Source organism: Eschscholzia californica, unplaced genomic scaffold, assembly GCF_041429995.1.
Source record: "Eschscholzia californica isolate CP2 unplaced genomic scaffold, dmEscCali1.0.p SCAF_5, whole genome shotgun sequence".
Taxonomy (NCBI): domain Eukaryota; kingdom Viridiplantae; phylum Streptophyta; class Magnoliopsida; order Ranunculales; family Papaveraceae; genus Eschscholzia; species Eschscholzia californica.
This window is the reverse complement of record NW_028238472.1, coordinates 30,182,473-30,209,426: the sequence shown is the minus strand read 5'-3', so window position 1 is coordinate 30,209,426 and position 26,954 is coordinate 30,182,473. Positions and strand designations below refer to the sequence as shown.

General features: G+C 41.1%; 48 non-coding genes and 4 pseudogenes across 48 annotated transcripts; all 52 read right to left on the bottom strand.

Moving 5' to 3' along the window:
- Positions 1-378: 378 nt before the first annotated feature.
- On the bottom strand, positions 379-499 carry LOC147538459 (5S ribosomal RNA). Its single transcript, XR_015226673.1, has one exon. It is a non-coding gene; the product is annotated as a 5S ribosomal RNA (ribosomal RNA).
- Positions 500-881: 382 nt separating this feature from the next.
- On the bottom strand, positions 882-1,002 carry LOC147538458 (5S ribosomal RNA). Its single transcript, XR_015226626.1, has one exon. It is a non-coding gene; the product is annotated as a 5S ribosomal RNA (ribosomal RNA).
- A 391-nt stretch (positions 1,003-1,393) lies between these two features.
- Positions 1,394-1,514, bottom strand: LOC147538457 (5S ribosomal RNA; annotated as a pseudogene).
- A 391-nt stretch (positions 1,515-1,905) lies between these two features.
- On the bottom strand, positions 1,906-2,026 carry LOC147538456 (5S ribosomal RNA). Its single transcript, XR_015226625.1, has one exon. It is a non-coding gene; the product is annotated as a 5S ribosomal RNA (ribosomal RNA).
- A 391-nt stretch (positions 2,027-2,417) lies between these two features.
- LOC147538455 (5S ribosomal RNA) lies at positions 2,418-2,538 on the bottom strand. Its single transcript, XR_015226737.1, has one exon. It is a non-coding gene; the product is annotated as a 5S ribosomal RNA (ribosomal RNA).
- Positions 2,539-2,929: 391 nt separating this feature from the next.
- LOC147538454 (5S ribosomal RNA) lies at positions 2,930-3,050 on the bottom strand. Its single transcript, XR_015226624.1, has one exon. It is a non-coding gene; the product is annotated as a 5S ribosomal RNA (ribosomal RNA).
- Positions 3,051-3,441: 391 nt separating this feature from the next.
- LOC147538453 (5S ribosomal RNA) lies at positions 3,442-3,562 on the bottom strand. Its single transcript, XR_015226669.1, has one exon. It is a non-coding gene; the product is annotated as a 5S ribosomal RNA (ribosomal RNA).
- A 391-nt stretch (positions 3,563-3,953) lies between these two features.
- On the bottom strand, positions 3,954-4,074 carry LOC147538452 (5S ribosomal RNA). The gene has a single exon (XR_015226623.1). It is a non-coding gene; the product is annotated as a 5S ribosomal RNA (ribosomal RNA).
- A 391-nt stretch (positions 4,075-4,465) lies between these two features.
- LOC147538451 (5S ribosomal RNA) lies at positions 4,466-4,586 on the bottom strand. The gene has a single exon (XR_015226622.1). It is a non-coding gene; the product is annotated as a 5S ribosomal RNA (ribosomal RNA).
- A 391-nt stretch (positions 4,587-4,977) lies between these two features.
- On the bottom strand, positions 4,978-5,098 carry LOC147538450 (5S ribosomal RNA). The gene has a single exon (XR_015226736.1). It is a non-coding gene; the product is annotated as a 5S ribosomal RNA (ribosomal RNA).
- A 391-nt stretch (positions 5,099-5,489) lies between these two features.
- On the bottom strand, positions 5,490-5,610 carry LOC147538449 (5S ribosomal RNA). Its single transcript, XR_015226735.1, has one exon. It is a non-coding gene; the product is annotated as a 5S ribosomal RNA (ribosomal RNA).
- A 391-nt stretch (positions 5,611-6,001) lies between these two features.
- LOC147538448 (5S ribosomal RNA) lies at positions 6,002-6,122 on the bottom strand. The gene has a single exon (XR_015226668.1). It is a non-coding gene; the product is annotated as a 5S ribosomal RNA (ribosomal RNA).
- A 391-nt stretch (positions 6,123-6,513) lies between these two features.
- LOC147538447 (5S ribosomal RNA) lies at positions 6,514-6,634 on the bottom strand. Its single transcript, XR_015226620.1, has one exon. It is a non-coding gene; the product is annotated as a 5S ribosomal RNA (ribosomal RNA).
- A 391-nt stretch (positions 6,635-7,025) lies between these two features.
- Positions 7,026-7,146, bottom strand: LOC147538446 (5S ribosomal RNA). Its single transcript, XR_015226619.1, has one exon. It is a non-coding gene; the product is annotated as a 5S ribosomal RNA (ribosomal RNA).
- A 391-nt stretch (positions 7,147-7,537) lies between these two features.
- On the bottom strand, positions 7,538-7,658 carry LOC147538445 (5S ribosomal RNA). Its single transcript, XR_015226618.1, has one exon. It is a non-coding gene; the product is annotated as a 5S ribosomal RNA (ribosomal RNA).
- A 391-nt stretch (positions 7,659-8,049) lies between these two features.
- On the bottom strand, positions 8,050-8,170 carry LOC147538444 (5S ribosomal RNA). The gene has a single exon (XR_015226617.1). It is a non-coding gene; the product is annotated as a 5S ribosomal RNA (ribosomal RNA).
- A 391-nt stretch (positions 8,171-8,561) lies between these two features.
- On the bottom strand, positions 8,562-8,682 carry LOC147538443 (5S ribosomal RNA). Its single transcript, XR_015226734.1, has one exon. It is a non-coding gene; the product is annotated as a 5S ribosomal RNA (ribosomal RNA).
- Positions 8,683-9,073: 391 nt separating this feature from the next.
- On the bottom strand, positions 9,074-9,194 carry LOC147538442 (5S ribosomal RNA). Its single transcript, XR_015226733.1, has one exon. It is a non-coding gene; the product is annotated as a 5S ribosomal RNA (ribosomal RNA).
- Positions 9,195-9,584: 390 nt separating this feature from the next.
- On the bottom strand, positions 9,585-9,705 carry LOC147538441 (5S ribosomal RNA). The gene has a single exon (XR_015226674.1). It is a non-coding gene; the product is annotated as a 5S ribosomal RNA (ribosomal RNA).
- A 392-nt stretch (positions 9,706-10,097) lies between these two features.
- On the bottom strand, positions 10,098-10,218 carry LOC147538440 (5S ribosomal RNA). Its single transcript, XR_015226616.1, has one exon. It is a non-coding gene; the product is annotated as a 5S ribosomal RNA (ribosomal RNA).
- Positions 10,219-10,609: 391 nt separating this feature from the next.
- Positions 10,610-10,730, bottom strand: LOC147538439 (5S ribosomal RNA; annotated as a pseudogene).
- A 391-nt stretch (positions 10,731-11,121) lies between these two features.
- On the bottom strand, positions 11,122-11,242 carry LOC147538438 (5S ribosomal RNA). Its single transcript, XR_015226691.1, has one exon. It is a non-coding gene; the product is annotated as a 5S ribosomal RNA (ribosomal RNA).
- A 390-nt stretch (positions 11,243-11,632) lies between these two features.
- On the bottom strand, positions 11,633-11,753 carry LOC147538437 (5S ribosomal RNA). Its single transcript, XR_015226615.1, has one exon. It is a non-coding gene; the product is annotated as a 5S ribosomal RNA (ribosomal RNA).
- Positions 11,754-12,144: 391 nt separating this feature from the next.
- On the bottom strand, positions 12,145-12,265 carry LOC147538436 (5S ribosomal RNA). Its single transcript, XR_015226775.1, has one exon. It is a non-coding gene; the product is annotated as a 5S ribosomal RNA (ribosomal RNA).
- Positions 12,266-12,656: 391 nt separating this feature from the next.
- On the bottom strand, positions 12,657-12,777 carry LOC147538435 (5S ribosomal RNA; annotated as a pseudogene).
- A 391-nt stretch (positions 12,778-13,168) lies between these two features.
- On the bottom strand, positions 13,169-13,287 carry LOC147538434 (5S ribosomal RNA). Its single transcript, XR_015226486.1, has one exon. It is a non-coding gene; the product is annotated as a 5S ribosomal RNA (ribosomal RNA).
- Positions 13,288-13,678: 391 nt separating this feature from the next.
- Positions 13,679-13,799, bottom strand: LOC147538433 (5S ribosomal RNA). Its single transcript, XR_015226729.1, has one exon. It is a non-coding gene; the product is annotated as a 5S ribosomal RNA (ribosomal RNA).
- Positions 13,800-14,190: 391 nt separating this feature from the next.
- On the bottom strand, positions 14,191-14,311 carry LOC147538432 (5S ribosomal RNA). The gene has a single exon (XR_015226690.1). It is a non-coding gene; the product is annotated as a 5S ribosomal RNA (ribosomal RNA).
- A 390-nt stretch (positions 14,312-14,701) lies between these two features.
- Positions 14,702-14,822, bottom strand: LOC147538431 (5S ribosomal RNA). The gene has a single exon (XR_015226614.1). It is a non-coding gene; the product is annotated as a 5S ribosomal RNA (ribosomal RNA).
- A 391-nt stretch (positions 14,823-15,213) lies between these two features.
- Positions 15,214-15,334, bottom strand: LOC147538430 (5S ribosomal RNA). Its single transcript, XR_015226774.1, has one exon. It is a non-coding gene; the product is annotated as a 5S ribosomal RNA (ribosomal RNA).
- A 391-nt stretch (positions 15,335-15,725) lies between these two features.
- On the bottom strand, positions 15,726-15,846 carry LOC147538429 (5S ribosomal RNA). Its single transcript, XR_015226613.1, has one exon. It is a non-coding gene; the product is annotated as a 5S ribosomal RNA (ribosomal RNA).
- Positions 15,847-16,237: 391 nt separating this feature from the next.
- Positions 16,238-16,358, bottom strand: LOC147538428 (5S ribosomal RNA). The gene has a single exon (XR_015226612.1). It is a non-coding gene; the product is annotated as a 5S ribosomal RNA (ribosomal RNA).
- Positions 16,359-16,749: 391 nt separating this feature from the next.
- On the bottom strand, positions 16,750-16,870 carry LOC147538427 (5S ribosomal RNA). The gene has a single exon (XR_015226755.1). It is a non-coding gene; the product is annotated as a 5S ribosomal RNA (ribosomal RNA).
- Positions 16,871-17,262: 392 nt separating this feature from the next.
- On the bottom strand, positions 17,263-17,383 carry LOC147538426 (5S ribosomal RNA). Its single transcript, XR_015226611.1, has one exon. It is a non-coding gene; the product is annotated as a 5S ribosomal RNA (ribosomal RNA).
- A 391-nt stretch (positions 17,384-17,774) lies between these two features.
- On the bottom strand, positions 17,775-17,895 carry LOC147538425 (5S ribosomal RNA). Its single transcript, XR_015226731.1, has one exon. It is a non-coding gene; the product is annotated as a 5S ribosomal RNA (ribosomal RNA).
- A 391-nt stretch (positions 17,896-18,286) lies between these two features.
- LOC147538424 (5S ribosomal RNA) lies at positions 18,287-18,407 on the bottom strand. Its single transcript, XR_015226689.1, has one exon. It is a non-coding gene; the product is annotated as a 5S ribosomal RNA (ribosomal RNA).
- Positions 18,408-18,797: 390 nt separating this feature from the next.
- Positions 18,798-18,918, bottom strand: LOC147538423 (5S ribosomal RNA). Its single transcript, XR_015226609.1, has one exon. It is a non-coding gene; the product is annotated as a 5S ribosomal RNA (ribosomal RNA).
- A 391-nt stretch (positions 18,919-19,309) lies between these two features.
- Positions 19,310-19,430, bottom strand: LOC147538422 (5S ribosomal RNA). The gene has a single exon (XR_015226773.1). It is a non-coding gene; the product is annotated as a 5S ribosomal RNA (ribosomal RNA).
- A 391-nt stretch (positions 19,431-19,821) lies between these two features.
- LOC147538421 (5S ribosomal RNA) lies at positions 19,822-19,942 on the bottom strand (annotated as a pseudogene).
- A 391-nt stretch (positions 19,943-20,333) lies between these two features.
- LOC147538420 (5S ribosomal RNA) lies at positions 20,334-20,452 on the bottom strand. The gene has a single exon (XR_015226485.1). It is a non-coding gene; the product is annotated as a 5S ribosomal RNA (ribosomal RNA).
- A 391-nt stretch (positions 20,453-20,843) lies between these two features.
- Positions 20,844-20,964, bottom strand: LOC147538419 (5S ribosomal RNA). The gene has a single exon (XR_015226728.1). It is a non-coding gene; the product is annotated as a 5S ribosomal RNA (ribosomal RNA).
- Positions 20,965-21,355: 391 nt separating this feature from the next.
- On the bottom strand, positions 21,356-21,474 carry LOC147538418 (5S ribosomal RNA). The gene has a single exon (XR_015226484.1). It is a non-coding gene; the product is annotated as a 5S ribosomal RNA (ribosomal RNA).
- Positions 21,475-21,865: 391 nt separating this feature from the next.
- On the bottom strand, positions 21,866-21,986 carry LOC147538417 (5S ribosomal RNA). The gene has a single exon (XR_015226727.1). It is a non-coding gene; the product is annotated as a 5S ribosomal RNA (ribosomal RNA).
- A 391-nt stretch (positions 21,987-22,377) lies between these two features.
- Positions 22,378-22,498, bottom strand: LOC147538416 (5S ribosomal RNA). Its single transcript, XR_015226608.1, has one exon. It is a non-coding gene; the product is annotated as a 5S ribosomal RNA (ribosomal RNA).
- A 391-nt stretch (positions 22,499-22,889) lies between these two features.
- Positions 22,890-23,010, bottom strand: LOC147538415 (5S ribosomal RNA). Its single transcript, XR_015226607.1, has one exon. It is a non-coding gene; the product is annotated as a 5S ribosomal RNA (ribosomal RNA).
- Positions 23,011-23,401: 391 nt separating this feature from the next.
- Positions 23,402-23,522, bottom strand: LOC147538414 (5S ribosomal RNA). Its single transcript, XR_015226606.1, has one exon. It is a non-coding gene; the product is annotated as a 5S ribosomal RNA (ribosomal RNA).
- A 391-nt stretch (positions 23,523-23,913) lies between these two features.
- Positions 23,914-24,034, bottom strand: LOC147538413 (5S ribosomal RNA). The gene has a single exon (XR_015226753.1). It is a non-coding gene; the product is annotated as a 5S ribosomal RNA (ribosomal RNA).
- A 391-nt stretch (positions 24,035-24,425) lies between these two features.
- On the bottom strand, positions 24,426-24,546 carry LOC147538412 (5S ribosomal RNA). The gene has a single exon (XR_015226726.1). It is a non-coding gene; the product is annotated as a 5S ribosomal RNA (ribosomal RNA).
- A 391-nt stretch (positions 24,547-24,937) lies between these two features.
- On the bottom strand, positions 24,938-25,058 carry LOC147538411 (5S ribosomal RNA). Its single transcript, XR_015226605.1, has one exon. It is a non-coding gene; the product is annotated as a 5S ribosomal RNA (ribosomal RNA).
- Positions 25,059-25,449: 391 nt separating this feature from the next.
- Positions 25,450-25,570, bottom strand: LOC147538410 (5S ribosomal RNA). Its single transcript, XR_015226604.1, has one exon. It is a non-coding gene; the product is annotated as a 5S ribosomal RNA (ribosomal RNA).
- A 392-nt stretch (positions 25,571-25,962) lies between these two features.
- On the bottom strand, positions 25,963-26,083 carry LOC147538409 (5S ribosomal RNA). The gene has a single exon (XR_015226725.1). It is a non-coding gene; the product is annotated as a 5S ribosomal RNA (ribosomal RNA).
- A 391-nt stretch (positions 26,084-26,474) lies between these two features.
- On the bottom strand, positions 26,475-26,595 carry LOC147538408 (5S ribosomal RNA). The gene has a single exon (XR_015226603.1). It is a non-coding gene; the product is annotated as a 5S ribosomal RNA (ribosomal RNA).
- Positions 26,596-26,954: the final 359 nt, after the last annotated feature.

Genomic DNA, 26,954 nt, shown 5'->3' with positions numbered 1-26,954 from the left:
ACTGATTACTACTTGTTCTCATCGGCGGGCTCCTATTTCTCATTTTTACGCACTCTGTAGTGATACGATGTAAGAATAAACACTCCTTCTCCCCGGATTGTTTGACCTTTTGGGAGATCCAAGTTATTAAGCATTTTCATTTATTGTTCGCTAACTAAAAGAATTTCCCTAAATTACCCATATTGAATTTAGAGTCCTTAAATAAATAATATAAGGCTCCGATATTTTCCTCGACATTAACAAAATTCTGAAAAATGGACGGATGATGCGGAAAACAACATTTTTTAGGAAATCCGAAGGTCCTAACCCGCCTTTGGCAGGTTATTTTCTTCCCCCTCTCTCCGACGAGACGATGAAAAAAAAATTAAGGAGCAAAAAGGGATGCAACACGAGGACTTCCCAGGAGGTCACCCCCATCCTAGTACTACTCTCGCCCAAACACGCTTAACTTCGGAGTTCTGATGGGATCCGGTGGATTAGTGCTGGTATGATCGCATCCGTTAGTATTTCACACTGATTACTACTTGTTCTCATCGGCGGGCTCCTATTTCTCATTTTTACGCACTCTGTAGTGATACGATGTAAGAATAAACACTCCTTCTCCCCGGTTTGTTTGACCTTTTGGGAGATCCAAGTTATTAAGCATTTTCATTTATTGTTCGCTAACTAAAAGAATTTCCCTAAATTACCCATATTGAATTTAGAGTAGTTAAATAAATAATATAAGGGTCCGATATTTTCCTCGACTTTAACAAAATTCTGAAAAATGGACGGATGATGCGGAAAACAACATTTTTTAGGAAATCCGACGGTCCTTTGGCAGGTTATTTTCTTCCCCCTCTCTCCGACGAGACGATGAAAAAAAAATTAATGAGCAAAAAGGGATGCAACACGAGGACTTCCCAGGAGGTCACCCCCATCCTAGTACTACTCTCGCCCAAGCACGCTTAACTTCGGAGTTCTGATGGGATCCGGTGGATTAGTGCTGGTATGATCGCATCCGTTAGTATTTCACACTGATTACTACTTGTTCTCATCTGCGGGCTTCTATTTCTCATTTTTACGCACTCTGTAGTGATACGATGTAAGAATAAACACTCCTTCTCCCCGGTTTGTTTGACCTTTTGGGAGATCCAAGTTATTAAGCATTTTCATTTATTGTTCGCTAACTAAAAGAATTTCCCTAAATTACCCATATTGAATTTAGAGTCCTTAAATAAATAATATAAGGGTCCGATATTTTCCCCGACTTTAACAAAATTCTGAAAAATGGACGGATGATGCGGAAAACAACATTTTTTAGGAAATCCGATGGTCCTAACCCGCCTTTGGCAGGTTATTTTCTTCCCCCTCTCTCCGACGTGACGATGGAAAAAAAATTAAGGAGCAAAAAGGGATGCAGCACGAGGACTTCCCTGGAGGTCACCCCCATCCTAGTACTACTCTCGCCCAAGCACGCTTAACTTCGGAGTTCTGATGGGATCCGGTGGATTAGTGCTGGTATGATCGCATCCGTTAGTATTTCACACTGATTACTACTTGTTCTCATCGGCGGGCTCCTATTTCTCATTTTTACGCACTCTGTAGTGATACGATGTACGAATAAACACTCCTTCTCCCCGGATTGTTTGACCTTTTGGGAGATCCAAGTTATTATGCATTTTCATTTATTGTTCGCTAACTAAAAGAATTTCCCTAAATTACCCATATTGAATTTAGAGTCCTTAAATAAATAATATAAGGGTCCGATATTTTCCTCGACTTTAACAAAATTCTGAAAAATGGACGGATGATGCGGAAAACAACATTTTTTTGGAAATCCGACGGTCCTAACCCGCCTTTGGCAGGTTATTTCCTTCCCCCTCTCTCCGACGAGACGATGAAAAAAAAATTAAGGAGCAAAAAGGGATGCAACACGAGGACTTCCCAGGAGGTCACCCCCATCCTAGTACTACTCTCGCCCAAGCACGCTTAACTTCGGAGTTCTGATGGGATCCGGTGGATTAGTGCTGGTATGATCGCATCCGTTAGTATTTCACACTGATTACTACTTGTTCTCATCGGCGGGCTCCTATTTCTCATTTTTACGCACTCTGTAGTGATACGATGTAAGAATAAACACTCCTTCTCCCCGGATTGTTTGACCTTTTGGGAGATCCAAGTTATTAAGCATTTTCATTTATTGTTCGCTAACTAAAAGAATTTTCCTAAATTACCCATATTGAATTTAGAGTCCTTAAATAAATAATATAAGGGTCCGATATTTTCCTCGACTTTAACAAAATTCTGGAAAATGGACGGATGATGCGGAAAACAACATTTTTTAGGAAATCCGACGGTCCTAACCCGCCTTTGGCAGGTTATTTTCTTCCCCCTCTCTCCGACGAGACGATGAAAAAAAAATTAAGGAGCAAAAAGGGATGCAACACGAGGACTTCCCAGGAGGTCACCCCCATCCTAGTACTACTCTCGCCCAAGCACGCTTAACTTCGGAGTTCAGATAGGATCCGGTGGATTAGTGCTGGTATGATCGCATCCGTTAGTATTTCACACTGATTACTACTTGTTCTCATCGGCGGGCTCCTATTTCTCATTTTTACGCACTCTGTAGTGATACGATGTAAGAATAAACACTCCTTCTCCCCGGATTGTTTGACCTTTTGGGAGATCCAAGTTATTAAGCATTTTCATTTATTGTTCGCTAACTAAAAGAATTTCCCTAAATTACCCATATTGAATTTAGAGTCCTTAAATAAATAATATAAGGGTCCGATATTTTCCTCGACTTTAACAAAATTCTGAAAAATGGACGGATGATGCGGAAAACAACATTTTTTAGGAAATCCGACGGTCCTAACCCGCCTTTGGCAGGTTATTTTCTTCCCCCTCTCTCCGACGAGACGATGAAAAAAAAATTAAGGAGCAAAAAGGGATGCAACACGAGGACTTCCCAGGAGGTCACCCCCATCCTAGTACTACTCTCGCCCAAGCACGCTTAACTTCGGAGTTCTGATGGGATCCGGTGGATTAGTGCTGGTATGATCGCATCCGTTAGTATTTCACACTGATTACTACTTGTTCTCATCGGCGGGCTCCTATTTCTCATTTTTACGCACTCTGTAGTGATACGATGTAAGAATAAACACTCCTTCTCCCCGGTTTGTTTGACCTTTTGGGAGATCCAAGTTATTAAGCATTTTCATTTATTGTTCGCTAACTAAAAGAATTTCCCTAAATTACCCATATTGAATTTAGAGTCCTTAAATAAATAATATAAGGGTCCGATATTTTCCTCGACTTTAACAAAATTCTGAAAAATGGACGGATGATGCGGAAAACAACATTTTTTAGGAAATCCGACGGTCCTAACCCGCCTTTGGCAGGTTATTTTCTTCCCCCTCTCTCCGACGAGACGATGAAAAAAAAATTAAGGAGCAAAAAGGGATGCAACACGAGGACTTCCCAGTAGGTCACCCCCATCCTAGTACTACTCTCGCCCAAGCACGCTTAACTTCGGAGTTCTGATGGGATCCGGTGGATTAGTGCTGGTATGATCGCATCCGTTAGTATTTCACACTGATTACTACTTGTTCTCATCGGCGGGCTCCTATTTCTCATTTTTACGCACTCTGTAGTGATACGATGTAAGAATAAACACTCCTTCTCCCCGGTTTGTTTGACCTTTTGGGAGATCCAAGTTATTAAGCATTTTCATTTATTGTTCGCTAACTAAAAGAATTTCCCTAAATTACCCATATTGAATTTAGAGTCCTTAAATAAATAATATAAGGGTCCGATATTTTCCTCGACTTTAACAAAATTCTGAAAAATGGACGGATGATGCGGAAAACAACATTTTTTTGGAAATCCGACGGTCCTAACCCGCCTTTGGCAGGTTATTTCCTTCCCCCTCTCTCCGACGAGACGATGAAAAAAAAATTAAGGAGCAAAAAGGGATGCAACACGAGGACTTCCCAGGAGGTCACCCCCATCCTAGTACTACTCTCGCCCAAGCACGCTTAACTTCGGAGTTCTGATGGGATCCGGTGGATTAGTGCTGGTATGATCGCATCCGTTAGTATTTCACACTGATTACTACTTGTTCTCATCGGCGGGCTCCTATTTCTCATTTTTACGCACTCTGTAGTGATACGATGTAAGAATAAACACTCCTTCTCCCCGGATTGTTTGACCTTTTGGGAGATCCAAGTTATTATGCATTTTCATTTATTGTTCGCTAACTAAAAGAATTTCCCTAAATTACCCATATTGAATTTAGAGTCCTTAAATAAATAATATAAGGGTCCGATATTTTCCTCGACTTTAACAAAATTCTGAAAAATGGACGGATGATGCGGAAAACAACATTTTTTTGGAAATCCGACGGTCCTAACCCGCCTTTGGCAGGTTATTTCCTTCCCCCTCTCTCCGACGAGACGATGAAAAAAAAATTAAGGAGCAAAAAGGGATGCAACACGAGGACTTCCCAGGAGGTCACCCCCATCCTAGTACTACTCTCGCCCAAGCACGCTTAACTTCGGAGTTCTGATGGGATCCGGTGGATTAGTGCTGGTATGATCGCATCCGTTAGTATTTCACACTGATTACTACTTGTTCTCATCGGCGGGCTCCTATTTCTCATTTTTACGCACTCTGTAGTGATACGATGTAAGAATAAACACTCCTTCTCCCCGGATTGTTTGACCTTTTGGGAGATCCAAGTTATTAAGCATTTTCATTTATTGTTCGCTAACTAAAAGAATTTTCCTAAATTACCCATATTGAATTTAGAGTCCTTAAATAAATAATATAAGGGTCCGATATTTTCCTCGACTTTAACAAAATTCTGAAAAATGGACGGATGATGCGGAAAACAACATTTTTTAGGAAATCCGACGGTCCTAACCCGCCTTTGGCAGGTTATTTTCTTCCCCCTCTCTCCGACGAGACGATGAAAAAAAAATTAAGGAGCAAAAAGGGATGCAACACGAGGACTTCCCAGGAGGTCACCCCCATCCTAGTACTACTCTCGCCCAAGCACGCTTAACTTCGGAGTTCAGATAGGATCCGGTGGATTAGTGCTGGTATGATCGCATCCGTTAGTATTTCACACTGATTACTACTTGTTCTCATCGGCGGGCTCCTATTTCTCATTTTTACGCACTCTGTAGTGATACGATGTAAGAATAAACACTCCTTCTCCCCGGATTGTTTGACCTTTTGGGAGATCCAAGTTATTAAGCATTTTCATTTATTGTTCGCTAACTAAAAGAATTTCCCTAAATTACCCATATTGAATTTAGAGTCCTTAAATAAATAATATAAGGGTCCGATATTTTCCTCGACTTTAACAAAATTCTGAAAAATGGACGGATGATGCGGAAAACAACATTTTTTAGGAAATCCGACGGTCCTAACCCGCCTTTGGCAGGTTATTTTCTTCCCCCTCTCTCCGACGAGACGATGAAAAAAAAATTAAGGAGCAAAAAGGGATGCAACACGAGGACTTCCCAGGAGGTCACCCCCATCCTAGTACTACTCTCGCCCAAGCACGCTTAACTTCGGAGTTCAGATAGGATCCGGTGGATTAGTGCTGGTATGATCGCATCCGTTAGTATTTCACACTGATTACTACTTGTTCTCATCGGCGGGCTCCTATTTCTCATTTTTACGCACTCTGTAGTGATACGATGTAAGAATAAACACTCCTTCTCCCCGGATTGTTTGACCTTTTGGGAGATCCAAGTTATTAAGCATTTTCATTTATTGTTCGCTAACTAAAAGAATTTCCCTAAATTACCCATGTTGAATTTAGAGTCCTTAAATAAATAATATAAGGGTCCGATATTTTCCTCGACTTTAACAAAATTCTGAAAAATGGACGGATGATGCGGAAAACAACATTTTTTAGGAAATCCGACGGTCCTAACCCGCCTTTGGCAGGTTATTTTCTTCCCCCTCTCTCCGACGAGACGATGAAAAAAAAATTAAGGAGCAAAAAGGGATGCAACACGAGGACTTCCCAGTAGGTCACCCCCATCCTAGTACTACTCTCGCCCAAGCACGCTTAACTTCGGAGTTCTGATGGGATCCGGTGGATTAGTGCTGGTATGATCGCATCCGTTAGTATTTCACACTGATTACTACTTGTTCTCATCGGCGGGCTCCTATTTCTCATTTTTACGCACTCTGTAGTGATACGATGTAAGAATAAACACTCCTTCTCCCCGGTTTGTTTGACCTTTTGGGAGATCCAAGTTATTAAGCATTTTCATTTATTGTTCGCTAACTAAAAGAATTTCCCTAAATTACCCATATTGAATTTAGAGTCCTTAAATAAATAATATAAGGGTCCGATATTTTCCTCGACTTTAACAAAATTCTGAAAAATGGACGGATGATGCGGAAAACAACATTTTTTTGGAAATCCGACGGTCCTAACCCGCCTTTGGCAGGTTATTTCCTTCCCCCTCTCTCCGACGAGACGATGAAAAAAAAATTAAGGAGCAAAAAGGGATGCAACACGAGGACTTCCCAGGAGGTCACCCCCATCCTAGTACTACTCTCGCCCAAGCACGCTTAACTTCGGAGTTCTGATGGGATCCGGTGGATTAGTGCTGGTATGATCGCATCCGTTAGTATTTCACACTGATTACTACTTGTTCTCATCGGCGGGCTCCTATTTCTCATTTTTACGCACTCTGTAGTGATACGATGTAAGAATAAACACTCCTTCTCCCCGGATTGTTTGACCTTTTGGGAGATCCAAGTTATTATGCATTTTCATTTATTGTTCGCTAACTAAAAGAATTTCCCTAAATTACCCATATTGAATTTAGAGTCCTTAAATAAATAATATAAGGGTCCGATATTTTCCTCGACTTTAACAAAATTCTGAAAAATGGACGGATGATGCGGAAAACAACATTTTTTTGGAAATCCGACGGTCCTAACCCGCCTTTGGCCGGTTATTTCCTTCCCCCTCTCTCCGACGAGACGATGAAAAAAAAATTAAGGAGCAAAAAGGGATGCAACACGAGGACTTCCCAGGAGGTCACCCCCATCCTAGTACTACTCTCGCCCAAGCACGCTTAACTTCGGAGTTCTGATGGGATCCGGTGGATTAGTGCTGGTATGATCGCATCCGTTAGTATTTCACACTGATTACTACTTGTTCTCATCGGCGGGCTCCTATTTCTCATTTTTACGCACTCTGTAGTGATACGATGTAAGAATAAACACTCCTTCTCCCCGGTTTGTTTGACCTTTTGGGAGATCCAAGTTATTAAGCATTTTCATTTATTGTTCGCTAACTAAAAGAATTTCCCTAAATTACCCATATTGAATTTAGAGTCCTTAAATAAATAATATAAGGGTCCGATATTTTCCTCGACTTTAACAAAATTCTGAAAAATGGACGGATGATGCGGAAAACAACATTTTTTTGGAAATCCGACGGTCCTAACCCGCCTTTGGCAGGTTATTTCCTTCCCCCTCTCTCCGACGAGACGATGAAAAAAAAATTAAGGAGCAAAAAGGGATGCAACACGAGGACTTCCCAGGAGGTCACCCCCATCCTAGTACTACTCTCGCCCAAGCACGCTTAACTTCGGAGTTCTGATGGGATCCGGTGGATTAGTGCTGGTATGATCGCATCCGTTAGTATTTCACACTGATTACTACTTGTTCTCATCGGCGGGCTCCTATTTCTCATTTTTACGCACTCTGTAGTGATACGATGTAAAAATAAACACTCCTTCTCCCCGGATTGTTTGACCTTTTGGGAGATCCAAGTTATTATGCATTTTCATTTATTGTTCGCTAACTAAAAGAATTTCCCTAAATTACCCATATTGAATTTAGAGTCCTTAAATAAATAATATAAGGGTCCGATATTTTCCTCGACTTTAACAAAATTCTGAAAAATGGACGGATGATGCGGAAAACAACATTTTTTTGGAAATCCGACGGTCCTAACCCGCCTTTGGCAGGTTATTTCCTTCCCCCTCTCTCCGACGAGACGATGAAAAAAAAATTAAGGAGCAAAAAGGGATGCAACACGAGGACTTCCCAGGAGGTCACCCCCATCCTAGTACTACTCTCGCCCAAGCACGCTTAACTTCGGAGTTCTGATGGGATCCGGTGGATTAGTGCTGGTATGATCGCATCCGTTAGTATTTCACACTGATTACTACTTGTTCTCATCGGCGGGCTCCTATTTCTCATTTTTACGCACTCTGTAGTGATACGATGTAAGAATAAACACTCCTTCTCCCCGGATTGTTTGACCTTTTGGGAGATCCAAGTTATTAAGCATTTTCATTTATTGTTCGCTAACTAAAAGAATTTTCCTAAATTACCCATATTGAATTTAGAGTCCTTAAATAAATAATATAAGGGTCCGATATTTTCCTCGACTTTAACAAAATTCTGAAAAATGGACGGATGATGCGGAAAACAACATTTTTTAGGAAATCCGACGGTCCTAACCCGCCTTTGGCAGGTTATTTTCTTCCCCCTCTCTCCGACGAGACGATGAAAAAAAAATTAAGGAGCAAAAAGGGATGCAACACGAGGACTTCCCAGGAGGTCACCCCCATCCTAGTACTACTCTCGCCCAAGCACGCTTAACTTCGGAGTTCAGATAGGATCCGGTGGATTAGTGCTGGTATGATCGCATCCGTTAGTATTGCACACTGATTACTACTTGTTCTCATCGGCGGGCTCCTATTTCTCATTTTTACGCACTCTGTAGTGATACGATGTAAGAATAAACACTCCTTCTCCCCGGATTGTTTGACCTTTTGGGAGATCCAAGTTATTAAGCATTTTCATTCATTGTTCGCTAACTAAAAGAATTTCCCTAAATTACCCATATTGAATTTAGAGTCCTTAAATAAATAATATAAGGGTCCGATATTTTCCTCGACTTTAACAAAATTCTGATAAATGGACGGATGATGCGGAAAACAACATTTTTTAGGAAATCCGACGGTCCTAACCCGCCTTTGGCAGGTTATTTTCTTCCCCCTCTCTCCGACGAGACGATGAAAAAAAAATTAAGGAGCAAAAAGGGATGCAACACGAGGACTTCCCAGGAGGTCACCCCCATCCTAGTACTACTCTCGCCCAAGCACGCTTAACTTCGGAGTTCAGATAGGATCCGGTGGATTAGTGCTGGTATGATCGCATCCGTTAGTATTTCACACTGATTACTACTTGTTCTCATCGGCGGGCTCCTATTTCTCATTTTTACGCACTCTGTAGTGATACGATGTAAGAATAAACACTCCTTCTCCCCGGATTGTTTGACCTTTTGGGAGATCCAAGTTATTAAGCATTTTCATTTATTGTTCGCTAAATAAAAGAATTTCCCTAAATTACCCATATTGAATTTAGAGTCCTTAAATAAATAATATAAGGGTCCGATATTTTCCTCGACTTTAACAAAATTCTGAAAAATGGACGGATGATGCGGAAAACAACATTTTTAGGAAATCCGACGGTCCTAACCCGCCTTTGGCAGGTTATTTTCTTCCCCCTCTCTCCGACGAGACGATGAAAAAAAAATTAATGAGCAAAAAGGGATGCAACACGAGGACTTCCCAGGAGGTCACCCCCATCCTAGTACAACTCTCGCCCAAGCACGCTTAACTTCGGAGTTCTGATGGGATCCGGTGGATTAGTGCTGGTATGATCGCATCCGTTAGTATTTCACACTGATTACTACTTGTTCTCATCTGCGGGCTTCTATTTCTCATTTTTACGCACTCTGTAGTGATACGATGTAAGAATAAACACTCCTTCTCCCCGGTTTGTTTGACCTTTTGGGAGATCCAAGTTATTAAGCATTTTCATTTATTGTTCGCTAACTAAAAGAATTTCCCTAAATTACCCATATTGAATTTAGAGTCCTTAAATAAATAATATAAGGGTCCGATATTTTCCTCGACTTTAACAAAATTCTGAAAAATGGACGGATGATGCGGAAAACAACATTTTTTTGGAAATCCGACGGTCCTAACCCGCCTTTGGCAGGTTATTTCCTTCCCCCTCTCTCCGACGAGACGATGAAAAAAAAAATTAAGGAGCAAAAAGGGATGCAACACGAGGACTTCCCAGGAGGTCACCCCCATCCTAGTACTACTCTCGCCCAAGCACGCTTAACTTCGGAGTTCTGATGGGATCCGGTGGATTAGTGCTGGTATGATCGCATCCGTTAGTATTTCACACTGATTACTACTTGTTCTCATCGGCGGGCTCCTATTTCTCATTTTTACGCACTCTGTAGTGATACGATGTAAGAATAAACACTCCTTCTCCCCGGATTGTTTGACCTTTTGGGAGATCCAAGTTATTAAGCATTTTCATTTATTGTTCGCTAACTAAAAGAATTTTCCTAAATTACCCATATTGAATTTAGAGTCCTTGAATAAATAATATAAGGGTCCGATATTTTCCTCGACTTTAACAAAATTCTGAAAAATGGACGGATGATGCGGAAAACAACATTTTTTAGGAAATCCGACGGTCCTAACCCGCCTTTGGCAGGTTATTTTCTTCCCCCTCTCTCCGGCGAGACGATGAAAAAAAAATTAAGGAGCAAAAAGGGATGCAACACGAGGACTTCCCAGGAGGTCACCCCCATCCTAGTACTACTCTCGCCCAAGCACGCTTAACTTCGGAGTTCAGATAGGATCCGGTGGATTAGTGCTCGTATGATCGCATCCGTTAGTATTTTACACTGATTACTACTTGTTCTCATCGGCGGGCTCCTATTTCTCATTTTTACGCACTCTGTAGTGATACGATGTAAGAATAAACACTCCTTCTCCCCGGATTGTTTGACCTTTTGGGAGATCCAAGTTATTAAGCATTTTCATTTATTGTTCGCTAACTAAAAGAATTTCCCTAAATTACCCATATTGAATTTAGAGTCCTTAAATAAATAATATAAGGGTCCGATATTTTCCTCGACTTTAACAAAATTCTGAAAAATGGACGGATGATGCGGAAAACAACATTTTTTAGGAAATCCGACGGTCCTAACCCGCCTTTGGCAGGTTATTTTCTTCCCCCTCTCTCCGACGAGACGATGAAAAAAAAATTAAGGAGCAAAAAGGGATGCAACACGAGGACTTCCCAGGAGGTCACCCCCATCCTAGTACTACTCTCGCCCAAGCACGCTTAACTTCGGAGTTCTGATGGGATCCGGTGGATTAGTGCTGGTATGATCGCATCTGTTAGTATTTCACACTGATTACTACTTGTTCTCATCGGCGGGCTCCTATTTCTCATTTTTACGCACTCTGTAGTGATACGATGTAAGAATAAACACTCCTTCTCCCCGGATTGTTTGACCTTTTGGGAGATCCAAGTTATTAAGCATTTTCATTTATTGTTCGCTAAATAAAAGAATTTCCCTAAATTACCCATATTGAATTTAGAGTCCTTAAATAAATAATATAAGGGTCCGATATTTTCCTCGACTTTAACAAAATTCTGAAAAATGGACGGATGATGCGGAAAACAACATTTTTAGGAAATCCGACGGTCCTAACCCGCCTTTGGCAGGTTATTTTCTTCCCCCTCTCTCCGACGAGACGATGAAAAAAAAATTAAGGAGCAAAAAGGGATGCAACACGAGGACTTCCCAGGAGGTCACCCCCATCCTAGTACTACTCTCGCCCAAGCACGCTTAACTTCGGAGTTCTGATGGGATCCGGTGGATTAGTGCTGGTATGATCGCATCCGTTAGTATTTCACACTGATTACTACTTGTTCTCATCGGCGGGCTCCTATTTCTCATTTTTACGCACTCTGTAGTGATACGATGTAAGAATAAACACTCCTTCTCCCCGGATTGTTTGACCTTTTGGGAGATCCAAGTTATTAAGCATTTTCATTTATTGTTCGCTAACTAAAAGAATTTCCCTAAATTACCCATATTGAATTTAGAGTCCTTAAATAAATAATATAAGGGTCCGATATTTTCCTCGACTTTAACAAAATTCTGAAAAATGGACGGATGATGCGGAAAACAACATTTTTTAGGAAATCCGACGGTCCTAACCCGCCTTTGGCAGGTTATTTTCTTCCCCCTCTCTCCGACGAGACGATGAAAAAAAAATTAAGGAGCAAAAAGGGATGCAACACGAGGACTTCCCAGGAGGTCACCCCCATCCTAGTACTATTCTCGCCCAAGCACGCTTAACTTCGGAGTTCTGATAGGATCCGGTGGATTAGTGCTGGTATGATCGCATCCGTTAGTATTTCACACTGATTACTACTTGTTCTCATCGGCGGGCTCCTATTTCTCATTTTTACGCACTCTGTAGTGATATGATGTAAGAATAAACACTCCTTCTCCCCGGATTGTTTGACCTTTTGGGAGATCCAAGTTATTAAGCATTTTCATTTATTGTTCGCTAACTAAAAGAATTTCCCTAAATTACCCATATTGAATTTAGAGTCCTTAAATAAATAATATAAGGGTCCGATATTTTCCTCGATTTTAACAAAATTCTGAAAAATGGACGGATGATGCGGAAAACAACATTTTTTAGGAAATCCGACGGTCCTAACCCGCCTTTGGCAGGTTATTTTCTTCCCCCTCTCTCCGACGAGACGATGAAAAAAAAATTAAGGTGCAAAAAGGGATGGAACACGAGGACTTCCCAGGAGGTCACCCCCATCCTAGTACTACTCTCGCCCAAGCACGCTTAACTTCGGAGTTCTGATGGGATCCGGTGGATTAGTGCTGGTATGATCGCATCCGTTAGTATTTCACACTGATTACTACTTGTTCTCATAGGCGGGCTCCTATTTCTCATTTTTACGCACTCTGTAGTGATACGATGTAAGAATAAACACTCCTTCTCCCCGGTTTGTTTGACCTTTTGGGAGATCCAAGTTATTAAGTATTTTCATTTATTGTTCGCTAACTAAAAGAATTTCCCTAAATTACCCATATCGAATTTAGAGTAGTTAAATAAATAATATAAGGGTCCGATATTTTCCTCGACTTTAACAAAATTCTGAAAAATGGACGGATGATGCGTAAAACAACTTTTTTTAGGAAATCCGACGGTCCTAACCCGCCTTTGGCAGGTTATTTTCTTCCCCCTCTCTCCGACGAGACGATGAAAAAAAAATTAAGGAGCAAAAAGGGATGCAACACGAGGACTTCCCAGGAGGCCACCCATCATAGTACTACTCTCGCCCAAGCACGCTTAACTTCGGAGTTCTGATGGGATCCGGTGGATTAGTGCTGGTATGATCGCATCCGTTAGTATTTCACACTGATTACTACTTGTTCTCATCGGCGGGCTCCTATTTCTCATTTTTACGCACTCTGTAGTGATACGATGTAAGAATAAACACTCCTTCTCCCCGGTTTGTTTGACCTTTTGGGAGATCCAAGTTATTAAGCATTTTCATTTATTATTCGCTAACTAAAAGAATTTCCCTAAATTACCCATATTGAATTTAGAGTCCTTAAATAAATAATATAAGGGTCCGATATTTTCCTAGACTTTAACAAAATTCTGAAAAATGGACGGATGATGTGGAAAACAACATTTTTTAGGAAATCCGACGGTCCTAACCCGCCTTTGGCAGGTTATTTTCTTCCCCCTCTCTCCGACGAGACGATGAAAAAAAAATTAAGGAGCAAAAAGGGATGCAACACGAGGACTTCCCAGTAGGTCACCCCCATCCTAGTACTACTCTCGCCCAAGCACGCTTAACTTCGGAGTTCTGATGGGATCCGGTGGATAAGTGCTGGTATGATCGCATCCGTTAGTATTTCACACTGATTACTACTTGTTCTCATCGGCGGGCTCCTATTTCTCATTTTTACGCAGTCTGTAGTGATACGATGTAAGAATAAACACTCCTTCTCCCCGGTTTGTTTGACCTTTTGGGAGATCCAAATTATTAAGCATTTTCATTTATTGTTCGCTAACTAAAAGAATTTCCCTAAATTACCCATATTGAATTTAGAGTCCTTAAATAAATAATATAAGGGTCCGATATTTTCCTCGACTTTAACAAAATTCTGAAAAATGGACGGATGATGCGGAAAACAACATTTTTTAGGAAATCCGACGGTCCTAACCCGCCTTTGGCAGGTAATTTTCTTCCCCCTCTCTCCGACGAGACAATGAAAAAAAAATTAAGGAGCAAAAAGGGATGCAACACGAGGACTTCCCAGGAGGTCACCCCCATCCTAGTACTACTCTCGCCCAAGCACGCTTAACTTCGGAGTTCTGATGGGATCCGGTGGATTAGTGCTGGTATGATCGCATCTGTTAGTATTTCACACTGATTACTACTTGTTCTCATCGGCGGGCTCCTATTTCTCATTTTTACGCACTCTGTAGTGATACGATGTAAGAATAAACACTCCTTCTCCCCGGATTGTTTGACCTTTTGGGAGATCCAAGTTATTAAGCATTTTCATTTATTGTTCGCTAAATAAAAGAATTTCCCTAAATTACCCATATTGAATTTAGAGTCCTTAAATAAATAATATAAGGGTCCGATATTTTCCTCGACTTTAACAAAATTCTGAAAAATGGACGGATGATGCGGAAAACAACATTTTTAGGAAATCCGACGGTCCTAACCCGCCTTTGGCAGGTTATTTTCTTCCCCCTCTCTCCGACGAGACGATGAAAAAAAAATTAAGGAGCAAAAAGGGATGCAACACGAGGACTTCCCAGGAGGTCACCCCCATCCTAGTACTACTCTCGCCCAAGCACGCTTAACTTCGGAGTTCTGATGGGATCCGGTGGATTAGTGCTGGTATGATCGCATCCGTTAGTATTTCACACTGATTACTACTTGTTCTCATCGGCGGGCTCCTATTTCTCATTTTTACGCAGTCTGTAGTGATACGATGTAAGAATAAACACTCCTTCTCCCCGGATTGTTTGACCTTTTGGGAGATCCAAGTTATTAAGCATTTTCATTTATTGTTCGCTAACTAAAAGAATTTCCCTAAATTACCCATATTGAATTTAGAGTCCTTAAATAAATAATATAAGGGTCCGATATTTTCCTCGACTTTAACAAAATTCTGAAAAATGGACGGATGATGCGGAAAACAACATTTTTTAGGAAATCCGACGGTCCTAACCCGCCTTTGGCAGGTTATTTTCTTCCCCCTCTCTCCGACGAGACGATGAAAAAAAAATTAAGGAGCAAAAAGGGATGCAACACGAGGACTTCCCAGGAGGTCACCCCCATCCTAGTACTATTCTCGCCCAAGCACGCTTAACTTCGGAGTTCTGATAGGATCCGGTGGATTAGTGCTGGTATGATCGCATCCGTTAGTATTTCACACTGATTACTACTTGTTCTCATCGGCGGGCTCCTATTTCTCATTTTTACGCACTCTGTAGTGATACGATGTAAGAATAAACACTCCTTCTCCCCGGTTTGTTTGACCTTTTGGGAGATCCATGTTATTAAGCATTTTCATTTATTGTTCGCTAACTAAAAGAATTTCCCTAAATTACCCATATCTAATTTAGAGTCCTTAAATAAATAATATAAGGGTCCGATATTTTCCTCGACTTTAACAAAATTCTGAAAAATGGACGGATGATGCGGAAAACAACATTTTTTAGGAAATCCGACGGTCCTAACCCGCCTTTGGCAGGTTACTTTTTTCCCCCTCTCTCCGACGAGACAATGAAAAAAAAATTAAGGAGCAAAAAGGGATGCAACACGAGGACTTCCCAGGAGGTCACCCCCATCCTAGTACTACTCTCGCCCAAGCACGCTTAACTTCGGAGTTCTGATGGGATCCGGTGGATTAGTGCTGGTATGATCGCATCCGTTAGTATTTCACACTGATTACTACTTGTTCTCATCGGCGGGCTCATATTTCTCATTTTTACGCACTCTGTAGTGATACGATGTAAGAATAAACACTCCTTCTCCCCGGTTTGTTTGACCTTTTGGGAGATCCAAGTTATTAAGCATTTTCATTTATTGTTCGCTAACTAAAAGAATTTCCCTAAATTACCCATATTGAATTTAGAGTCCTTAAATAAATAATATAAGGGTCCGATATTTTCCTCGACTTTAACAAAATTTTGAAAAATGGACGGATGATGCGGAAAACAACATTTTTTAGGAAATCCGACGGTCCTAACCCGCCTTTGGCAGGTTATTTTCTTCCCCCTCTCTCCGACGAGACGATGAAAAAAAAATTAAGGAGCAAAAAGGGATGCAACACGAGGACTTCCCAGGAGGTCACCCCCATCCTAGTACTACTCTCGCCCAAGCACGCTTAACTTCGGAGTTCTGATGGGATCCGGTGGATTAGTGCTGGTATGATCGCATCCGTTAGTATTTCACACTGATTACTACTTGTTCTCATCGGCGGGCTCATATTTCTCATTTTTACGCACTCTGTAGTGATACGATGTAAGAATAAACACTCCTTCTCCCCGGTTTGTTTGACCTTTTGGGAGATCCAAGTTATTAAGCATTTTCATTTATTGTTCGCTAACTAAAAGAATTTCCCTAAATTACCCATATTGAATTTAGAGTCCTTTAATAAATAATATAAGGGTCCGATATTTTCCTCGACTTTAACAAAATTCTGAAAAATGGACGGATGATGCGGAAAACAACATTTTTTAGGAAATCCGACGGTCCTAACCCGCCTTTGGCAGGTTATTTTCTTCCCCCTCTCTCCGACGAGACGATGAAAAAAAAATTAAGGAGCAAAAAGGGATGCAACACGAGGACTTCCCAAGAGGTCACCCCCATCCTAGTACTACTCTCGCCCAAGCACGCTTAACTTCGGAGTTCTGATGGGATCTGGTGGATTAGTGCTGGTATGATCGCATCCGTTAGTATTTCACACTGATTACTACTTGTTCTCATCGGCGGGCTCCTATTTCTCATTTTTACGCACTCTGTAGTGATACGATGTAAGAATAAACACTCCTTCTCCCCGGTTTGTTTGACCTTTTGGGAGATCCAAGTTATTAAGCATTTTCATTTATTATTCGCTAACTAAAAGAATTTCCCTAAATTACCCATATTGAATTTAGAGTCCTTAAATAAATAATATAAGGGTCCGATATTTTCCTCGAATTTAACAAAATTCTGAAAAATGGACGGATGATGCGGAAAACAACATTTTTTTGGAAATCCGACGGTCCTAACCCGCCTTTGGCAGGTTATTTCCTTCCCCCTCTCTCCGACGAGACGATGAAAAAAAAAATTAAGGAGCAAAAAGGGATGCAACACGAGGACTTCCCAGGAGGTCACCCCCATCCTAGTACTACTCTCGCCCAAGCACGCTTAACTTCGGAGTTCTGATGGGATCCGGTGGATTAGTGCTGGTATGATCGCATCCGTTAGTATTTCACACTGATTACTACTTGTTCTCATCGGCGGGCTCCTATTTCTCATTTTTACGCACTCTGTAGTGATACGATGTAAGAATAAACACTCCTTCTCCCCGGATTGTTTGACCTTTTGGGAGATCCAAGTTATTAAGCATTTTCATTTATTGTTCGCTAACTAAAAGAATTTTCCTAAATTACCCATATTGAATTTAGAGTCCTTGAATAAATAATATAAGGGTCCGATATTTTCCTCGACTTTAACAAAATTCTGAAAAATGGACGGATGATGCGGAAAACAACATTTTTTAGGAAATCCGACGGTCCTAACCCCCCTTTGGCAGGTTATTTTCTTCCCCCTCTCTCCGGCGAGACGATGAAAAAAAAATTAAGGAGCAAAAAGGGATGCAACACGAGGACTTCCCAGGAGGTCACCCCCATCCTAGTACTACTCTCGCCCAAGCACGCTTAACTTCGGAGTTCAGATAGGATCCGGTGGATTAGTGCTGGTATGATCGCATCCGTTAGTATTTTACACTGATTACTACTTGTTCTCATCGGCGGGCTCCTATTTCTCATTTTTACGCACTCTGTAGTGATACGATGTAAGAATAAACACTCCTTCTCCCCGGATTGTTTGACCTTTTGGGAGATCCAAGTTATTAAGCATTTTCATTTATTGTTCGCTAACTAAAAGAATTTCCCTAAATTACCCATATTGAATTTAGAGTCCTTAAATAAATAATATAAGGGTCCGATATTTTCCTCGACTTTAACAAAATTCTGAAAAATGGACGGATGATGCGGAAAACAACATTTTTTAGGAAATCCGACGGTCCTAACCCGCCTTTGGCAGGTTATTTTCTTCCCCCTCTCTCCGACGAGACGATGAAAAAAAAATTAAGGAGCAAAAAGGGATGCAACACGAGGACTTCCCAGGAGGTCACCCCCATCCTAGTACTACTCTCGCCCAAGCACGCTTAACTTCGGAGTTCTGATGGGATCCGGTGGATTAGTGCTGGTATGATCGCATCTGTTAGTATTTCACACTGATTACTACTTGTTCTCATCGGCGGGCTCCTATTTCTCATTTTTACGCACTCTGTAGTGATACGATATAAGAATAAACACTCCTTCTCCCCGGATTGTTTGACCTTTTGGGAGATCCAAGTTATTAAGCATTTTCATTTATTGTTCGCTAAATAAAAGAATTTCCCTAAATTACCCATATTGAATTTAGAGTCCTTAAATAAATAATATAAGGGTCCGATATTTTCCTCGACTTTAACAAAATTCTGAAAAATGGACGGATGATGCGGAAAACAACATTTTTAGGAAATCCGACGGTCCTAACCCGCCTTTGGCAGGTTATTTTCTTCCCCCTCTCTCCGACGAGACGATGAAAAAAAAATTAAGGAGCAAAAAGGGATGCAACACGAGGACTTCCCAGGAGGTCACCCCCATCCTAGTACTACTCTCGCCCAAGCACGCTTAACTTCGGAGTTCTGATGGGATCCGGTGGATTAGTGCTGGTATGATCGCATCCGTTAGTATTTCACACTGATTACTACTTGTTCTCATCGGCGGGCTCCTATTTCTCATTTTTACGCACTCTGTAGTGATACGATGTAAGAATAAACACTCCTTCTCCCCGGATTGTTTGACCTTTTGGGAGATCCAAGTTATTAAGCATTTTCATTTATTGTTCGCTAACTAAAAGAATTTCCCTAAATTACCCATATTGAATTTAGAGTCCTTAAATAAATAATATAAGGGTCCGATATTTTCCTCGACTTTAACAAAATTCTGAAAAATGGACGGATGATGCGGAAAACAACATTTTTTAGGAAATCCGACGGTCCTAACCCGCCTTTGGCAGGTTATTTTCTTCCCCCTCTCTCCGACGAGACGATGAAAAAAAAATTAAGGAGCAAAAAGGGATGCAACACGAGGACTTCCCAGGAGGTCACCCCCATCCTAGTACTATTCTCGCCCAAGCACGCTTAACTTCGGAGTTCTGATAGGATCCGGTGGATTAGTGCTGGTATGATCGCATCCGTTAGTATTTCACACTGATTACTACTTGTTCTCATCGGCGGGCTCCTATTTCTCATTTTTACGCACTCTGTAGTGATATGATGTAAGAATAAACACTCCTTCTCCCCGGATTGTTTGACCTTTTGGGAGATCCAAGTTATTAAGCATTTTCATTTATTGTTCGCTAACTAAAAGAATTTCCCTAAATTACCCATATTGAATTTAGAGTCCTTAAATAAATAATATAAGGGTCCGATATTTTCCTCGATTTTAACAAAATTCTGAAAAATGGACGGATGATGCGGAAAACAACATTTTTTAGGAAATCCGACGGTCCTAACCCGCCTTTGGCAGGTTATTTTCTTCCCCCTCTCTCCGACGAGACGATGAAAAAAAAATTAAGGTGCAAAAAGGGATGGAACACGAGGACTTCCCAGGAGGTCACCCCCATCCTAGTACTACTCTCGCCCAAGCACGCTTAACTTCGGAGTTCTGATGGGATCCGGTGGATTAGTGCTGGTATGATCGCATCCGTTAGTATTTCACACTGATTACTACTTGTTCTCATAGGCGGGCTCCTATTTCTCATTTTTACGCACTCTGTAGTGATACGATGTAAGAATAAACACTCCTTCTCCCCGGTTTGTTTGACCTTTTGGGAGATCCAAGTTATTAAGTATTTTCATTTATTGTTCGCTAACTAAAAGAATTTCCCTAAATTACCCATATCGAATTTAGAGTAGTTAAATAAATAATATAAGGGTCCGATATTTTCCTCGACTTTAACAAAATTCTGAAAAATGGACGGATGATGCGTAAAACAACTTTTTTTAGGAAATCCGACGGTCCTAACCCGCCTTTGGCAGGTTATTTTCTTCCCCCTCTCTCCGACGAGACGATGAAAAAAAAATTAAGGAGCAAAAAGGGATGCAACACGAGGACTTCCCAGGAGGCCACCCATCATAGTACTACTCTCGCCCAAGCACGCTTAACTTCGGAGTTCTGATGGGATCCGGTGGATTAGTGCTGGTATGATCGCATCCGTTAGTATTTCACACTGATTACTACTTGTTCTCATCGGCGGGCTCCTATTTCTCATTTTTACGCACTCTGTAGTGATACGATGTAAGAATAAACACTCCTTCTCCCCGGTTTGTTTGACCTTTTGGGAGATCCAAGTTATTAAGCATTTTCATTTATTATTCGCTAACTAAAAGAATTTCCCTAAATTACCCATATTGAATTTAGAGTCCTTAAATAAATAATATAAGGGTCCGATATTTTCCTAGACTTTAACAAAATTCTGAAAAATGGACGGATGATGTGGAAAACAACATTTTTTAGGAAATCCGACGGTCCTAACCCGCCTTTGGCAGGTTATTTTCTTCCCCCTCTCTCCGACGAGACGATGAAAAAAAAATTAAGGAGCAAAAAGGGATGCAACACGAGGACTTCCCAGTAGGTCACCCCCATCCTAGTACTACTCTCGCCCAAGCACGCTTAACTTCGGAGTTCTGATGGGATCCGGTGGATAAGTGCTGGTATGATCGCATCCGTTAGTATTTCACACTGATTACTACTTGTTCTCATCGGCGGGCTCCTATTTCTCATTTTTACGCAGTCTGTAGTGATACGATGTAAGAATAAACACTCCTTCTCCCCGGTTTGTTTGACCTTTTGGGAGATCCAAGTTATTAAGTATTTTCATTTATTGTTCGCTAACTAAAAGAATTTCCCTAAATTACCCATATCGAATTTAGAGTAGTTAAATAAATAATATAAGGGTCCGATATTTTCCTCGACTTTAACAAAATTCTGAAAAATGGACGGATGATGCGTAAAACAACTTTTTTTAGGAAATCCGACGGTCCTAACCCGCCTTTGGCAGGTTATTTTCTTCCCCCTCTCTCCGACGAGACGATGAAAAAAAAATTAAGGAGCAAAAAGGGATGCAACACGAGGACTTCCCAGGAGGCCACCCATCATAGTACTACTCTCGCCCAAGCACGCTTAACTTCGGAGTTCTGATGGGATCCGGTGGATTAGTGCTGGTATGATCGCATCCGTTAGTATTTCACACTGATTACTACTTGTTCTCATCGGCGGGCTCCTATTTCTCATTTTTACGCACTCTGTAGTGATACGATGTAAGAATAAACACTCCTTCTCCCCGGTTTGTTTGACCTTTTGGGAGATCCAAGTTATTAAGCATTTTCATTTATTATTCGCTAACTAAAAGAATTTCCCTAAATTACCCATATTGAATTTAGAGTCCTTAAATAAATAATATAAGGGTCCGATATTTTCCTAGACTTTAACAAAATTCTGAAAAATGGACGGATGATGTGGAAAACAACATTTTTTAGGAAATCCGACGGTCCTAACCCGCCTTTGGCAGGTTATTTTCTTCCCCCTCTCTCCGACGAGACGATGAAAAAAAAATTAAGGAGCAAAAAGGGATGCAACACGAGGACTTCCCAGTAGGTCACCCCCATCCTAGTACTACTCTCGCCCAAGCACGCTTAACTTCGGAGTTCTGATGGGATCCGGTGGATAAGTGCTGGTATGATCGCATCCGTTAGTATTTCACACTGATTACTACTTGTTCTCATCGGCGGGCTCCTATTTCTCATTTTTACGCAGTCTGTAGTGATACGATGTAAGAATAAACACTCCTTCTCCCCGGTTTGTTTGACCTTTTGGGAGATCCAAATTATTAAGCATTTTCATTTATTGTTCGCTAACTAAAAGAATTTCCCTAAATTACCCATATTGAATTTAGAGTCCTTAAATAAATAATATAAGGGTCCGATATTTTCCTCGACTTTAACAAAATTCTGAAAAATGGACGGATGATGCGGAAAACAACATTTTTTAGGAAATCCGACGGTCCTAACCCGCCTTTGGCAGGTAATTTTCTTCCCCCTCTCTCCGACGAGACAATGAAAAAAAAATTAAGGAGCAAAAAGGGATGCAACACGAGGACTTCCCAGGAGGTCACCCCCATCCTAGTACTACTCTCGCCCAAGCACGCTTAACTTCGGAGTTCTGATGGGATCCGGTGGATTAGTGCTGGTATGATCGCATCCGTTAGTATTTCACACTGATTACTACTTGTTCTCATCGGCGGGCTCTTATTTCTCATTTTTACGCACTCTGTAGTGATACGATGTAAGAATAAACACTCCTTCTCCCCGGTTTGTTTGACCTTTTGGGAGATCCATGTTATTAAGCATTTTCATTTATTGTTCGCTAACTAAAAGAATTTCCCTAAATTACCCATATCTAATTTAGAGTCCTTAAATAAATAATATAAGGGTCCGATATTTTCCTCGACTTTAACAAAATTCTGAAAAATGGACGGATGATGCGGAAAACAACATTTTTTAGGAAATCCGACGGTCCTAACCCGCCTTTGGCAGGTTACTTTTTTCCCCCTCTCTCCGACGAGACAATGAAAAAAAAATTAAGGAGCAAAAAGGGATGCAACACGAGGACTTCCCAGGAGGTCACCCCCATCCTAGTACTACTCTCGCCCAAGCACGCTTAACTTCGGAGTTCTGATGGGATCCGGTGGATTAGTGCTGGTATGATCGCATCCGTTAGTATTTCACACTGATTACTACTTGTTCTCATCGGCGGGCTCATATTTCTCATTTTTACGCACTCTGTAGTGATACGATGTAAGAATAAACACTCCTTCTCCCCGGTTTGTTTGACCTTTTGGGAGATCCAAGTTATTAAGCATTTTCATTTATTGTTCGCTAACTAAAAGAATTTCCCTAAATTACCCATATTGAATTTAGAGTCCTTAAATAAATAATATAAGGGTCCGATATTTTCCTCGACTTTAACAAAATTTTGAAAAATGGACGGATGATGCGGAAAACAACATTTTTTAGGAAATCCGACGGTCCTAACCCGCCTTTGGCAGGTTATTTTCTTCCCCCTCTCTCCGACGAGACGATGAAAAAAAAATTAAGGAGCAAAAAGGGATGCAACACGAGGACTTCCCAGGAGGTCACCCCCATCCTAGTACTACTCTCGCCCAAGCACGCTTAACTTCGGAGTTCTGATGGGATCCGGTGGATTAGTGCTGGTATGATCGCATCCGTTAGTATTTCACACTGATTACTACTTGTTCTCATCGGCGGGCTCATATTTCTCATTTTTACGCACTCTGTAGTGATACGATGTAAGAATAAACACTCCTTCTCCCCGGTTTGTTTGACCTTTTGGGAGATCCAAGTTATTAAGCATTTTCATTTATTGTTCGCTAACTAAAAGAATTTCCCTAAATTACCCATATTGAATTTAGAGTCCTTTAATAAATAATATAAGGGTCCGATATTTTCCTCGACTTTAACAAAATTCTGAAAAATGGACGGATGATGCGGAAAACAACATTTTTTAGGAAATCCGACGGTCCTAACCCGCCTTTGGCAGGTTATTTTCTTCCCCCTCTCTCCGACGAGACGATGAAAAAAAAATTAAGGAGCAAAAAGGGATGCAACACGAGGACTTCCCAAGAGGTCACCCCCATCCTAGTACTACTCTCGCCCAAGCACGCTTAACTTCGGAGTTCTGATGGGATCTGGTGGATTAGTGCTGGTATGATCGCATCCGTTAGTATTTCACACTGATTACTACTTGTTCTCATCGGCGGGCTCCTATTTCTCATTTTTACGCACTCTGTAGTGATACGATGTAAGAATAAACACTCCTTCTCCCCGGTTTGTTTGACCTTTTGGGAGATCCAAGTTATTAAGCATTTTCATTTATTATTCGCTAACTAAAAGAATTTCCCTAAATTACCCATATTGAATTTAGAGTCCTTAAATAAATAATATAAGGGTCCGATATTTTCCTCGACTTTAACAAAATTCTGAAAAATGGACGGATGATGTGGAAAACAACATTTTTTAGGAAATCCGACGGTCTTAACCCGCCTTTGGCAGGTTATTTTCTTCCCCCTCTCTCCGACGAGACGATGAAAAAAAAATTAAGGAGCAAAAAGGGATGCAACACGAGGACTTCCCAGTAGGTCACCCCCATCCTAGTACTACTCTCGCCCAAGCACGCTTAACTTCGGAGTTCTGATGGGATCCGGTGGATAAGTGCTGGTATGATCGCATCCGTTAGTATTTCACACTGATTACTACTTGTTCTCATCGGCGGGCTCCTATTTCTCATTTTTACGCAGTCTGTAGTGATACGATGTAAGAATAAACACTCCTTCTCCCCGGTTTGTTTGACCTTTTGGGAGATCCAAATTATTAAGCATTTTCATTTATTGTTCGCTAACTAAAAGAATTTCCCTAAATTACCCATATCTAATTTAGAGTCCTTAAATAAATAATATAAGGGTCCGATATTTTCCTCGACTTTAACAAAATTCTGAAAAATGGACGGATGATGCGGAAAACAACATTTTTTAGGAAATCCGACGGTCCTAACCCGCCTTTGGCAGGTTACTTTCTTCCCCCTCTCTCCGACGAGACGATGAAAAAAAAATTAAGGAGCAAAAAGGGATGCAACACGAGGACTTCCCAGGAGGTCACCCCCATCCTAGTACTACTCTCGCCCAAGCACGCTTAACTTCGGAGTTCTGATGGGATCCGGTGGATTAGTGCTGGTATGATCGCATCCGTTAGTATTTCACACTGATTACTACTTGTTCTCATCGGCGGGCTCATATTTCTCATTTTTACGCACTCTGTAGTGATACGATGTAAGAATAAACACTCCTTCTCCCCGGTTTGTTTGACCTTTTGGGAGATCCAAGTTATTAAGCATTTTCATTTATTGTTCGCTAACTAAAAGAATTTCCCTAAATTACCCATATTGAATTTAGAGTCCTTAAATAAATAATATAAGGGTCCGATATTTTCCTCGACTTTAACAAAATTTTGAAAAATGGACGGATGATGCGGAAAACAACATTTTTTAGGAAATCCGACGGTCCTAACCCGCCTTTGGCAGGTTATTTTCTTCCCCCTCTCTCCGACGAGACGATGAAAAAAAAATTAAGGAGCAAAAAGGGATGCAACACGAGGACTTCCCAGGAGGTCACCCCCATCCTAGTACTACTCTCGCCCAAGCACGCTTAACTTCGGAGTTCTGATGGGATCCGGTGGATTAGTGCTGGTATGATCGCATCCGTTAGTATTTCACACTGATTACTACTTGTTCTCATCGGCGGGCTCATATTTCTCATTTTTACGCACTCTGTAGTGATACGATGTAAGAATTAACACTCCTTCTCCCCGGTTTGTTTGACCTTTTGGGAGATCCAAGTTATTAAGCATTTTCATTTATTGTTCGCTAACTAAAAGAATTTCCCTAAATTACCCATATTGAATTTAGAGTCCTTAAATAAATAATATAAGGGTCCGATATTTTCCTCGACTTTAACAAAATTCTGAAAAATGGACGGATGATGTGGAAAACAACATTTTTTAGGAAATCCGACGGTCCTAACCCGCCTTTGGCAGGTTATTTTCTTCCCCCTCTCTACGACGAGACGATGAAAAAAAAAATTAAGGAGCAAAAAGGGATGCAACACGAGGACTTCCCAGTAGGTCACCCCCATCCTAGTACTACTCTCGCCCAAGCACGCTTAACTTCGGAGTTCTGATGGGATCCGGTGGATAAGTGCTGGTATGATCGCATCCGTTAGTATTTCACACTGATTACTACTTGTTCTCATCGGCGGGCTCCTATTTCTCATTTTTACGCAGTCTGTAGTGATACGATGTAAGAATAAACACTCCTTCTCCCCGGTTTGTTTGACCTTTTGGGAGATCCAAATTATTAAGCATTTTCATTTATTGTTCGCTAACTAAAAGAATTTCCCTAAATTACCCATATTGAGTTTAGAGTCCTTAAATAAATAATATAAGGGTCCGATATTTTCCTCGACTTTAACAAAATTCTGAAAAATGGACGGATGATGCGGAAAACAACATTTTTTAGGAAATCCGACGGTCCTAACCCGCCTTTGGCAGGTAATTTTCTTCCCCCTCTCTCCGACGAGACGATGAAAAAAAAATTAAGGAGCAAAAAGGGATGCAACACGAGGACTTCCCAGGAGGTCACCCCCATCCTAGTACTACTCTCGCCCAAGCACGCTTAACTTCGGAGTTCTGATGGGATCCGGTGGATTAGTGCTGGTATGATCGCATCCGTTAGTATTTCACACTGATTACTACTTGTTCTCATCGGCGGGCTCTTATTTCTCATTTTTACGCACTCTGTAGTGATACGATGTAAGAATAAACACTCCTTCTCCCCGGTTTGTTTGACCTTTTGGGAGATCCATGTTATTAAGCATTTTCATTTATTGTTCGCTAACTAAAAGAATTTCCCTAAATTACCCATATCTAATTTAGAGTCCTTAAATAAATAATATAAGGGTCCGATATTTTCCTCGACTTTAACAAAATTCTGAAAAATGGACGGATGATGCGGAAAACAACATTTTTTAGGAAATCCGACGGTCCTAACCCGCCTTTGACAGGTTATTTTCTTCCCCCTCTCTCCGAC